Here is a 12002-nt window from a genome sequence, read left to right on the forward strand (position 1 = left end):
TGTATCCTCAAATTTTTTTCAGAATCAAGGACCTCTACTGCACGAAAAATGCTGATTGCTGTCACATAGACCTCAAACAGAATGGAATCTCAGACGGACCAGAACCAGAAAGTAGGTAAGGAAATTCCAAAAATTCCTCAGCCCTAACTCAGTTTAGAGATCCCCTTTACCTCAGCCTTTAACAATCTCTTGCTTGTAAGCTATCAGGGAGTTTTGGTCTTAAATATTAGCTAGCACTTCTCCTTGTTTTCTGCTCTGCAATAAATGCCTTTTTTTTTTTTTTTTTATCTCTCTGCAAGCCTAGGAGTGTGTGTTTGCCAATGCTGTGGCAGTCAAGCTGACCCAAGTTTGGTTTGGTAATGCAACTATTAAAAATTGCTTCAAAATAGTTAAAAAGCAGATAGAACAAGTGAAGCAATATTTAAATGCAATATGTCCAAAACTGTGTTACATACGCTAGTTTGGTGAACCAATATAATACTAATAATAGAAAATGGCGATATTATCCTCTTAGAAGTTAACAATGCCTATTTACATATTAAAGACTTCAAAGACTTGTGTACTTTAAATTTTAATCTGGCTTTTCACAACTTCTTAGGCTACTGAAACTAGTCATCATCAATGACCTATTAATAGCTACTAAAAGTAGCTACTGTGAACCCCAAATATCTGCGACAAGTCTCAGTCAGTTTAGAAAGTTTATTTTGCCAAAGTTAAGGATGTGCTCCCACGATACAGCCTTAGGAGGTCCTGATGACATGTGCCCAAGGTAGTTGGGGCACAGCTTGGTTTTATACATTTTATGGAGACATGAGATATCAATCAGTGTATGTAAGATGTACATTGGTTCTGTTCAGAAAGGCCAGGACAACTCAAAGTTAAGAGGGGGATTCCAGGTCATAGGTAGATAACAGATAAATGGTTGCATTATTTTGAGTTTCTGATTAGCCTTTCCAAAGGAGGCAATCAGATATGCTTTTATCTCAGTGAGCAGAGAAATGACTTTGAATAGAATGGGAGGCAGGTTTGCCCTTACCACTTCCCAGCTTCACTTTCCTGTTAGCTTAGTGATTTGGAGGCCTCAAGATTTCTTCTCCTTTCATATTTCTCCCCCCCCTCTTTCTTTTAAACATCTGTTGGAGAAAGCATTTTAGAAGAAAATGCATCTGTGGTCCCAGGTTTCACTTGATTGCTTATGGTTAGGATGGTTTATTCCTAGATGGGTAGGTCCCATGTTTTTAAGACAGCTCATTTTAAGCAGGTTGGGAAGTTTCACACCTTATGAAGAGAAAATAGGGGGAGGAAGGAAGGGAGAAAAGCAACAACACAAAATGAACAACCCTAGAAAATCTATATCTATATAGGCCATATTGCTCTGAAGTCCCTACATCAGTAGGCAGGTATGAAAGTCCTTATATATGTAAGTAGGTTGCTGTTATTTTCTTCTGAAGTTTAAGTTGTCTAGATTCAGTTTGCAGGGCTTTAAGAAATCACAGCTTAATTTTCAGTGATTTCAAATTAGGAAAATGGAGGGAAAAAAAGGAAAAGAAGGAAGAAAAAAATTGAAAATATTATTTTGGAGACTCATAGAAGGGAAAAATTAGAATTTAGTTCAAACTGTAGAAAGTAATAAAAACTGCAAAGCTAGAATCTAAAAACAGATGTACAATGGTTTTTAAGACTTAACTTTTCTCTCTCCAGTTTCCCATTTTTACTAAAGACAAATCATGGTAGGACCAATTTGCTTTATTATATTTGGCCTGACTGTTTATACAAAGTGTAGCAAGAATAATTATGTTTTGCATTGGTTTTAAAATTGACTTTGATGAAACTTTGTTCCATAGAAGAAATCTCAGGTAAGACTTTTTAAAATCCAAGCCCAGCCATGGCTTTGTACCATCAAATACCTATGAGTTGGGTAAATTCCTGTCCTCTTGAGGTCCCCAGATAACTTAGGGCTACGAGTCCTGTCATAAAATGACATTCTCTACTTACCACAGGTCAGCAACCCTGTACAGAGACGGTGTAGACAAAGTATGAGGCTAGTTTTCCCAAGGGGTTTTTGTTGATTCTATAAGTCAAGTTTGATTCCTTAATGGAAAGCACACCATTCCAGTCAGAGCCTTAGTAAAATAATCAGTTTCTCCACTAATTCCCTGCTGCAAAAGAAAACATCCTTATTGCACTTATGCAAATAACTATATTGTCATAAGTTAAGAATACTCACAGATAGTTTCTATATTATGGAGAAACCAGGTAGAGAGAAAGAAATACGCTCCAAATTTTGTTCACTGGAGTATAATTTACTCAATTGTTATAAGCTGCCAATAGCTCAAAAGTATTTTAACTCTGAAAAACAAAATAAAGGATCAGCAAAATTTTAAGTAAAAAAGTAAAAAAGATCACTTCAGTCTTCTATTAGTTTGGTACATGCAGTTAACTCTGTTTTGTTTGATATTCATGAACATTTCAGCTCTCCATTAGAGTCCTGAAAGTTTTTCCTCTATTCTAGTGTCACAATTTTCAAAGTTATTAGAAACCTACATTCAAGAGCAACTATCAAAGTCCTGCAGTTGATTATAAACCACCTTTCAAAGAGGATCAAAACATGACAATAATTGTCTGTGAATGGCACAAGGACAGCCATTGTTAAAGCCACAATTGACTAGGAATTTTGATTACTTCTGTAGCATACAACAATTTTACATAACAATTATAATTATTAGTAACATACACTAAGTCATATCAGAATTATAGGAGTTTCCCATAATTTTGGAACATACACCAATAACATTTATACAGCACAGCCCAAAGAAAGCCAAACACCATTTCATACTTGGCCATGCTTCCTGTATAATTTTTATGCCAAATAAGCTGAATATGTCTCTTTTGGACTTCAGGGAACTCATATCAAAAAATTAATGAGAACCCATTAGAGTTTGACTTTGGGAAGTTTGTCAAATACAAAAAAGTTTAAAATGCTTGACATCACGAAATAGAATCACAGGTATATTGATTCAAAAATTGATTTTTGATTCTAAAATCTAAAAATAAGTCATCCGTTTAACCAAAGTGATAACTCAAATATTTTTTTGAAAAGGTGAAAACCTCTATTCTTTGAGAGAGGAGACTTAATTTCCCAATCAATAAGTCCTAATAAAAGCAGCATGAGGCCAATTAAGTTTGTTTTTCAAAATTTTATAAACAATCTATAAAATTTTAATCATCTTGAGCATAAGATATAATTTTCATAGCCTTTTTATAACCTTTATAATCTTTATTAAGGAGTGGGTTACTGATCCAATAAAACCTTGTTAATCTGACACAGGGGCTCATATGCTGGTCTTGCTTGTGTGTCTTTGACATTAGTGGTTTATTTATAGAGAAACTGAACTTATTTTATCTCTCAAAATTGGCCCTTACAATCTCATGGGTGTACATCTTCTACAGTGGTCCCTGGGCCTTGAGGAGTTGAATAGTTTTAATTTATTGTCCTGTGCCTCACAAATGCAGTTTATTTTGATTGGTGTCTTCTACTGGGTCTGCAGATGAGGATTTAACTGCTGTCAGTTTTTAAGATTTATCACAACTTAGTGTCCTTTTTAGACCTAGGAGTCAAAGTGCTGTAACTTAATGGCACAAGGACTCTAAAAGTGCATGCAGAAAGTTACATGATGTAATGACCTAAATTAAATTTTTTTTAAATCTTATTTTTTTCCAAGCAAACCGAACTTAATAATAATTATATAGAAATTATTTCAATAAAGAGTAAGATCTGTTTATTAGGCTAGTTACACAAAGGCAAAAGAAAAGATTTTCTGCATTGTGACTCCTGTTCTCTGTGGGGAATATCATGTTGGAAGGAAACATTTCCTTTAGATAAAGATAAAACTTTTTTTTTTTTTTTTTGGCATCAGGGCACAACAGTTAGAATCTGAAGGGGAAAGAATAAACTTACAGGAGCTGAAAACTAGTTGAAGGATAGAGTTATTATTTCAGGCCTTTTAAAAGAAGAGAGAAAGCTGAAAACAATGAGATGCAATAAAAGTAGAACTTTGTGTAAAAACAAAAGTATAATGTCTTGTAATTTATTAAGGGTAAATCAACACCTTAAGACAATTTCATAGTTCGAACTAATTCTTTAGTGTATAAGTGTTGTTGTTTTTTTAAAACCAGAACTCAATCTCTAGAAAGACCATTGTAATTTCCCTTTAGTTATAGACAACTTGGTCATATAAAATATTTTTTTGTCATAAATCCTCTTATTATGACTTACACAGACCATTCATGACATTCTTGGACTTTCTAGCTTGTCCCGAACATCCCTCCTTTTTAAACAACTAGTCATTGTGTTCCAGGACAAAATTTACCATACAAGATTCCTTCTCATATAATTTTTTAAAAAATTTCCTGGTTCCTTTTACTTTATTTTATATGTAAACTTTAAATAAGCTTTAAATTAGACAAAAATTATTCACTTTAGAAAGGGGGTACATTTTTTAAGAAAAAAATGTTTCCCTACAATTTTTTTTAACTAGAAAACACCCAATTAATGAAATATTCATTATTAAATTTAATATAACTTTAGATTCTAAATTATGACAAGTTTGTATTTATCCCATTACATTTACCTAATTATTTTATTTTATTAGTTTACCTAGATTATTTATGAAACTGTGCTAGTTATCATTTGAAGTTATGAAACTACCATTGCTAAATTGTAATTGAGACTGAAAAATATCTCATCTAACTGACTCCATTTTGCTTCTAACCTCCAAGTTTTCCTTGTTCATTCCTGGGCATAGGCCAAGCTAACTTTGGGAATAACTTAGTTTATAGTTTGGCTTTGAAACAAGGAGAATAACAGTGCTTTCCCAAAACAAACCCCCTTCCTGCCTAGGAATTAGACTGCCTACAGCCACAAGATTATAAATTATGGTTTAGGTGTCATGCAGCTGGAGGCTGCAAGATTCTAAATCTTCCCAAATTGCTCCTGGGGATAACATATAACATATGTAAAATATAAGATCAGCATTTGAGATATTTTACAGACCCTACACTTGATGGATCAGAAGTGACCACCCAGATTGATAAACTGGCTTATCTGGTTTTGTGGCCTCCATCCAGGAAATGACTTGGCATAAGAGGACAGCTTAGACTCCCTATGATTTCATCTCCAATCCAACCAATCTGAACTCCCAGCTCACTGACTCCTACCCACCAAATTGTCCTTAAAAACTCTAATCCCTGAATTCTCAAAGAGACTGATTAGAGTAATAATAAAACTCTAGTCTCCCATATAGCCAGCTCTGTGTGAATTACTCTTTCTCTATGGCAGTTTCCCATCTTGATAAATCAGCTCTGTCTAGGCAGCAGGTGAGGTGAACCCCTTGGGTGGTTAGTTATTTTCCTGTCAACCATCTTATGTAGCCTATGAATTTCAGATGTGTACCTAAGTAGGAATCTTAAGATTAAATATATGGTTACTTTACTAAAAAATTCAAGATTTAGCCATTTCATTAAACCAATATTAATGTCTTATTTATCAAAAATTACACAAGCATAAATTATTCTGTTTTGGAATGGGTTTATAGTTTTGTAACCCTTATGCTAAAAATTTGTAATAGCATTTGAATGAAATAAGTATGAAATTCCTTGATCAATAAATGCAAACAAAAATGTGTGCTGGCAATTCTTAGGACATTTCTAATGTTATCTTACCAATAATTTTAAGGCTAGCTTATTAAAGATTTTACTTAAGTCACATGAACTTGAAAAGCATTTGGGATGTTATTTAATTTATGAATCCTCTTTAAGCCAATTTGGTACCTTGTGGCCAGAACACAAGAAAATACATGTAGTACACATACACACACACACACACACACACACACTCATGCAACCAAAGACTAAACAGTGGATTTTATCTTAATAGAAAAATAACAGCAGCTTTAAAGCAGGCAGAAAAGAAAATAGAGAAAAAGAGAACTCTATAGTTTGCAGGTCAACCTTAGGGCTCTTTTTCCTTGATGTAAATGTGCACAAAGACCATAATATTTCCATTTTACACAAACCCTAGCAAGTAGAGGTACCATAAAACCAATGGAGTGCCTGAAAGAGAGTCCTCTTAGACTATTTGTTTCTCACTTTTTTTTTTCTTAAAAGAAGGACCTGAGCTGTGGCCTAGGGTTTTTGTGGAGTGGTTTGAAGTGTGCTGCTTGTGGATGAGACACCACAGTGTGTCCCCGCTGAGTCATTGCCACCCTCTTATGTGTCTCAGTTTCTCTCCCCAGAGGCATAAGCCCCGCCAAGAGGGCTCAAAGTGTGGAGCGACCAGCTCCTATATGTGCTTCCTGGATGAGTCTTTTTAAAACTAATTTTGTTTTGTGTTCCCTTTAGGGCTGCTGAATGTCATGGGGAATCAAGGCCCGAGACATTCCCATGAGGCCCATGATCACCCAAGGGCACCTTTAGGCTGGGAGGAGCAAAATGCCCTTTCTCTTCAGAGCTGAGGAAACTCAGTCTCTCATTTATCTATGAAAAGAACAGCTCAGTTCCTCACACAAATGCACACAGACAAGCCAAATCAAGATTAATTTTGGGAGAAAAACCAATGAGAGGATCCTTTACAATATATCTCCAAACTTGAAGTAGGATCCTTAAACAACAGCTTCCTAGGAGAGGGGAAAAAGCAACAACAGCCAAGACCACTTCCTGTAAACTGTCCTCAGCCACCCCTAACTTTGTAGCTCTCATCCACCATTACTCACGCCAAGGTGATACCCTCTCACAGTACAAGGTAATCTCTGGTACCTGCAAAGCCAAAGGGGTCAGATAATGCAATATGGGAAAGCAGAGCTTTAAATCTAAGAAGAAACTGCCCAAGACTCTTGAAATTCCATAAAGAAAACAGAGCAACCCAAAAGGGGTGAATGGTACCTTTGTTCTGAATTCTTTAAGCGGTTCAAGTCATTAGAAGTCTTCTCTAGATTTTTCTTGGTACTGAAGATGGCAAAGGGGGAAAGAAGTATAGCGTGGAAGAAAAGTAAGTGAAAGAACAATTGTTTTATAAGATAGGAAGCAAACACATAAACCAAGTACATGGTGGCTTTTTTTTTTTGGTGTTTTTTTGGTGTTTTTTTTCCCCCTTCTTTTGCAGCTACAAAGAATTTTAGTCAATTCAAAGAGGACTTTTTATCCATAATTTGGAATTCTCATTTGGATTTGACCAAGTTAGCTTGAGTTGGTCAAATTTGATGGGAGAAAGACTGGAATAAACAACAACAAAAAACCAAACAACATGATCACTGAGTGCTCTGATGTTAAGGAGAAATTAAGACCAGCTAGTTGTTAATCTTAACTTTACCCAAGACAAAACCCCAATTCAGCTACTTACCTAGGGATGGGTCTCAGTCCGAAGACTGTTCTCTGCCATCCTAGAGGTATTACAGGTAGTTATAGGCATAAGCGGGGCAGTAGAGGGCTATTCTCTCCCACCAACTAGGAATATCAAGTGATAGTTTGCCAATTATCACACTGCCTTTCTAAAAATGATAATTTGGCAACTGGCACCAGGGCACCATAGAGAGACAACCTCCTGATTATTCACAGCTATTCACATTAAAGTGTTAATTGAATGCACATTCCAAAGGAGACAAAATGGCAAAGTATGACCTTCTTGGGACACTTCACCAGAAAAGGGAAGAAAGCCTCAGACGGGCATGAGTACAACTTCCTAAACACACTGCATGTGTTTAATTCTCAAGAGTAAGGAGGGCACTATGCATGCAGGCAGCCCACCCTAAGGGAAGACTCATGGGAAAGGGGCCAGCCTATATAGTCTTAGGATCACGGTTAATCACCGCAGTTGAACTAGCACTTGTTCTCCAAGTGTCCTCTTGGATCTCTTGCAAGTGAACTTTCCTTTATTTCCTGTTCAAAACCTAAAAACAAACAAACAAACAAACAAACCCCAAAAAACTCCACTTCTGCTCAGAAAGTCACCTTGGTGTCTTCTTTTACCTTATGCCCCTCAGTCAAATTTTTTCTACTGAGGAGGTGGGAATTGAAGTTGCTGCAGACCAATACAAACTCACCACTGGTAACTCAGATATCTGCCACCAGTAATGGAAGCAGGAAAAAACACTCAACTTGCCTTCCCTGTTGGAAATGAGCTCAAACCCCAGAAAGGAGTTACCTGCCTTCCATCATCATGGAAACAGGAAAACTTGCCTTCCATGTTGGAAGCAAATAAAACTCAAAAAAGGAGTTGTACAGCAAAAACTTTACATCTCAACTAAATTTTGGGAGATCAGGGATTCTCTGGAGGGCCTCTTCCAGGCCTCAGCAAATTGTCCTGTTGGTTTGAGTCACAAAGATTATTCAAGCTAGTACCAAGAACCAATAGGAGATTTGTCAAAGGTCAGAGGCACCTCAACTCAGAATCCCTTTGCAGTTACCAAATGTGAACCCCAAATATCTGAGACAAGTTGTTATGCCCAGACCATTTGTTCCCCAAAGAAGACCACCAGAGTCCAGAGTCAAAGCCAAGCGGCAAGGATCTTTACTACAAGTTCGAACTTGGTCCCTCCATTCCACAGCATACAAGAGGGCCTCGAATAATGCGAGTGCTTGTTTTTTTATAGCCCGGTGTAAACAGGATATGTAAAGTTACAGGGAACAAAGTAATTCTCTCGGTTACAGCATTACAATTGGTTAACATTATACATTTAGCATTCCTTATCGGAGATCTCCCAGGTGATGTTTTTCTGAAGTTTGAAAGAAATATGGAGGAATGTGTTTGTGCTGGGCTCAGGAAGTTGGGAAATATATGGGGCATGTGCCTCATTCCTTTCATTCTCTCTTTTTTTTCAGGTAACTCTAGAGCCAATCTTGGGTCTTATAAGTCTGACTCTGTTTCAGCGTTTACAGGTTGGTATTGGGCTCTGAGGACCATGAGCTGAACAGTGTTAAACCTTTCTCTGACTAACTGCAAAATTCTGTTAACGACACAAGGTCCTATGGTTAGCAGAAATAGTAGACTTAGCAGGCGTCCAAGGAAGAGGGCTAACAGAGAAAACATAGAGGAATTCCACCATTGGTCTGCAGCTGAAGCAAACTGCCGTGTTTTTACTTCAGTGCTTAACTTGCATAACTGTTCGCCTGGTCTTTTACAAGCCCTGATTTATTTATGTAGAAACAACAGTCCTCTTTCAGAAACATACATGTACCACCTTTTTCAGTTCTGCAAGGTTACCTGGGCTAGGGACGTGAGCTGTCGCTGAAGGGAGGCAAGGGACTCAGCTGACTCCTCCATAGCAATGGCAAATTGTTGGTACAACTTGTTGCTTTCTATGAGGGTGTGACCTAGGGCTCCCCCCGCTATCCCGGCCGCAATGAGGGATGCGGTGAGGGAGATTCCTGCAATGAGGGGGAGAAATATGGCTTGTGCAAGTCTCGGTCTAGGGACTGGGTGAATAGCAGTACTAGTCCAGTTACCGGTGTACCCTAGGAACTCGCCAGCAGTTAGTAGAGTCAACTGGGGAACTAATGTGACAGGGAGACACAGTAGGTTGGTAACAGAGGGACTAGATAGGTTCTTAGCTCTGTCCACAGTCCACGTGGCCGGTGCTTTAGCCGCTGCCGTGATTGGTCCCAGAAGGTCGGAGGTTGGGTCCACTGGCTTGACATGGGTGTAGTGGATCCACGACGCGATGCCTTTTACCTTCAGGGCAGTGGGTGTGGTCAGGAGTACCTGGAGTGGTCCTTTCCACCTGGGTTCTAGGGTCTCTTGTCAGTGTCGCTTAACCAGGACCCAGTCTCCCGGCTGGTACGGATGGGGTGTCAGTGGGGAACTGGTCTCATATAGTTCCTTCAGCTTGGGCCAGATTTCTTGATGAATTTTCTGCAAGGCTTGTAGGGAAAATAAGAATTCAGAGACATTTTCTGTTTCAGACTTAAGCAGATCATCTTTTAAGCTGGGAACCAGGGGTGGAGGTCTGCCATACATGATTTCGTAAGGGGTAAGGCCCAGTCTGTAAGGGGTATTACGGGCCCGGAACAGAGCGTAGGGGAGAAGGACTACCCAATTAGTGCCAGTCTCCATAGTCAATTTAGTTAAGGTCTCTTTTAAGGTCCGATTTATCCTTTCTACCTGTCCTGAACTCTGGGGCCAGTAAGCGCAATGTAGTTTCCAATTTGCCCCAAGGATGGAAGCCAAATCCTGACTTACCTTAGTGATGAAGGCGGGCCCATTTATCTGACCTTATCTGGATGGGGAAGCCATACCTGGGATATCTTCCAGAATTTTCTTTGCTATGACCTGAGCAGTTTCTCTTTTGGTTGGGAATGCTTCAGTCCACCCTGAAAAAGTATCTACAAAGACAAGTAAGTACCGATACCTGTACTTTCCTGGCTTTATTTCAGTAAAATCTACTTCCCAGTAGATACCGGGCCTGGTTCTCCTGAGCCTTGTTCCCGCTGCAGTCTAGGATTGGGGGTAGGCGTTGTTAAGCTGGCAGATTTTGCAACTTGCCACGATGCTGCTGGCCTTCTCGGCTGTATGTCTGAATTTGAGCTTAGCGCATCTGATCAGGTCTATCATCTGCCGAGCACCCAGGTGGGTGGTTCGGTGGATGTGTTCTAACACTTGTTGTCCTAATTTTTCTGGTAGGATGGTTTGATCATTAGTATCAGTCCACCACCTATTCTGGATCTGTTTCAGGGGAAGCTTGTCAATCCACTGGAGATCTTGTTCTGAATAATCAGGGAAATATGGCAAGTCCCGGGGGCCCGGGTCAGGGAGCTGGAGTGCAAGGAGTTGGCTGGGAGCCTTTGCCACATTTCTTGCAGTTTGGTCTGCCAGAAAGTTGCCTTGAGCAGTTGGAGTGGTTGGTTTCTGATGCCCTGGGCAATGCACAATGGCTAACTTTTTTGGCTTCCATAGCGCTGTTAACAGGGCTAGGATCTCTTGCTTGTTTTTTATCTCTTTTCTTTCAGTCGTTAGTAACCCTCGCTCCCTGTAAATGGCCCCATGTATGTGCGCCGTAGCAAAAGCATATCGGCTGTCTGTATATACTGTCAGCTTTTTCCCTGCCCCTAAGGTAAGAGCTTGGGTGAGCGCTATCAGTTTGGCCTTCTGGGCCGATGTCCCCGGGGGCAGGGGTTCCACCCAGATTACCTCAGTCTCTGGTCACTGCCGCTCCAGCGTACCTCTGGCCTTGATGCATGAAGCTGCTCCCATCAGTGAACCAGACGAGGTCAGCGTCAGGGAGTGGGCGGTCCTGCAGGTCCTCTCAAACTCTGTGCACCTGAGCTAGTATCTTGGTGCAATCATGGAGTGGCGCATCCAGGTCTGGGTTGGGCAGCAGCAAGGCAGGGTTTAAGGTCGTTGGGGGCAGGAAGGTTATCCTGATAGGATTTCCTTGGTAGTGGGTGAGCCGGGCGTTACTTATCCATCGATTAGGTGGCTGTTTGAGTACACCTTCAATGGCATGTGGGGTAATGACCCGCAATTCTTGACCTATGACAAGTTTATCAGCATCTTGTACCATCAGAGCCGTGGCCGCAATCATTTGGAGACAAGGGGGCCACCCGGCAGCCACTGGGTCTAACTTCTTTGACAGGTAGGCAACCGGCCTCCGCCAGGGGCCTAAGTTCTGAGTTATTACCGCCTTGGTGACACCCTTACTCTCATCCATGTATAAGTGGAAGGGCTTGGTGACACCAGGTAGTCCCAGTGCAGGCGCAGAGAGTAGGGCGGTTTTGATCTGTTGGAAAGCCGACTCGGCTTCGTCTGTCCAATTAAATGGCTGCTGCCCCCATGTTGCCTGATACAAGAGTTTAGCCAGTTCTGTGAATCCAGGTATCCATAGTCTACAAAATCCCGCTGACCCCAGGAATTCCCTCACTTGTCGGGTGGATTGTGGCCTGGGGATCTGCAGAACAGTCTGCTTCCGGGCGTCTGTTAACCAGCGCTGCCCTCCTTTTAATGTCTGGGGCTG

Source organism: Macaca fascicularis, chromosome 15 (genome assembly GCF_037993035.2).
Source record: "Macaca fascicularis isolate 582-1 chromosome 15, T2T-MFA8v1.1".
NCBI lineage: Eukaryota > Metazoa > Chordata > Mammalia > Primates > Cercopithecidae > Macaca > Macaca fascicularis.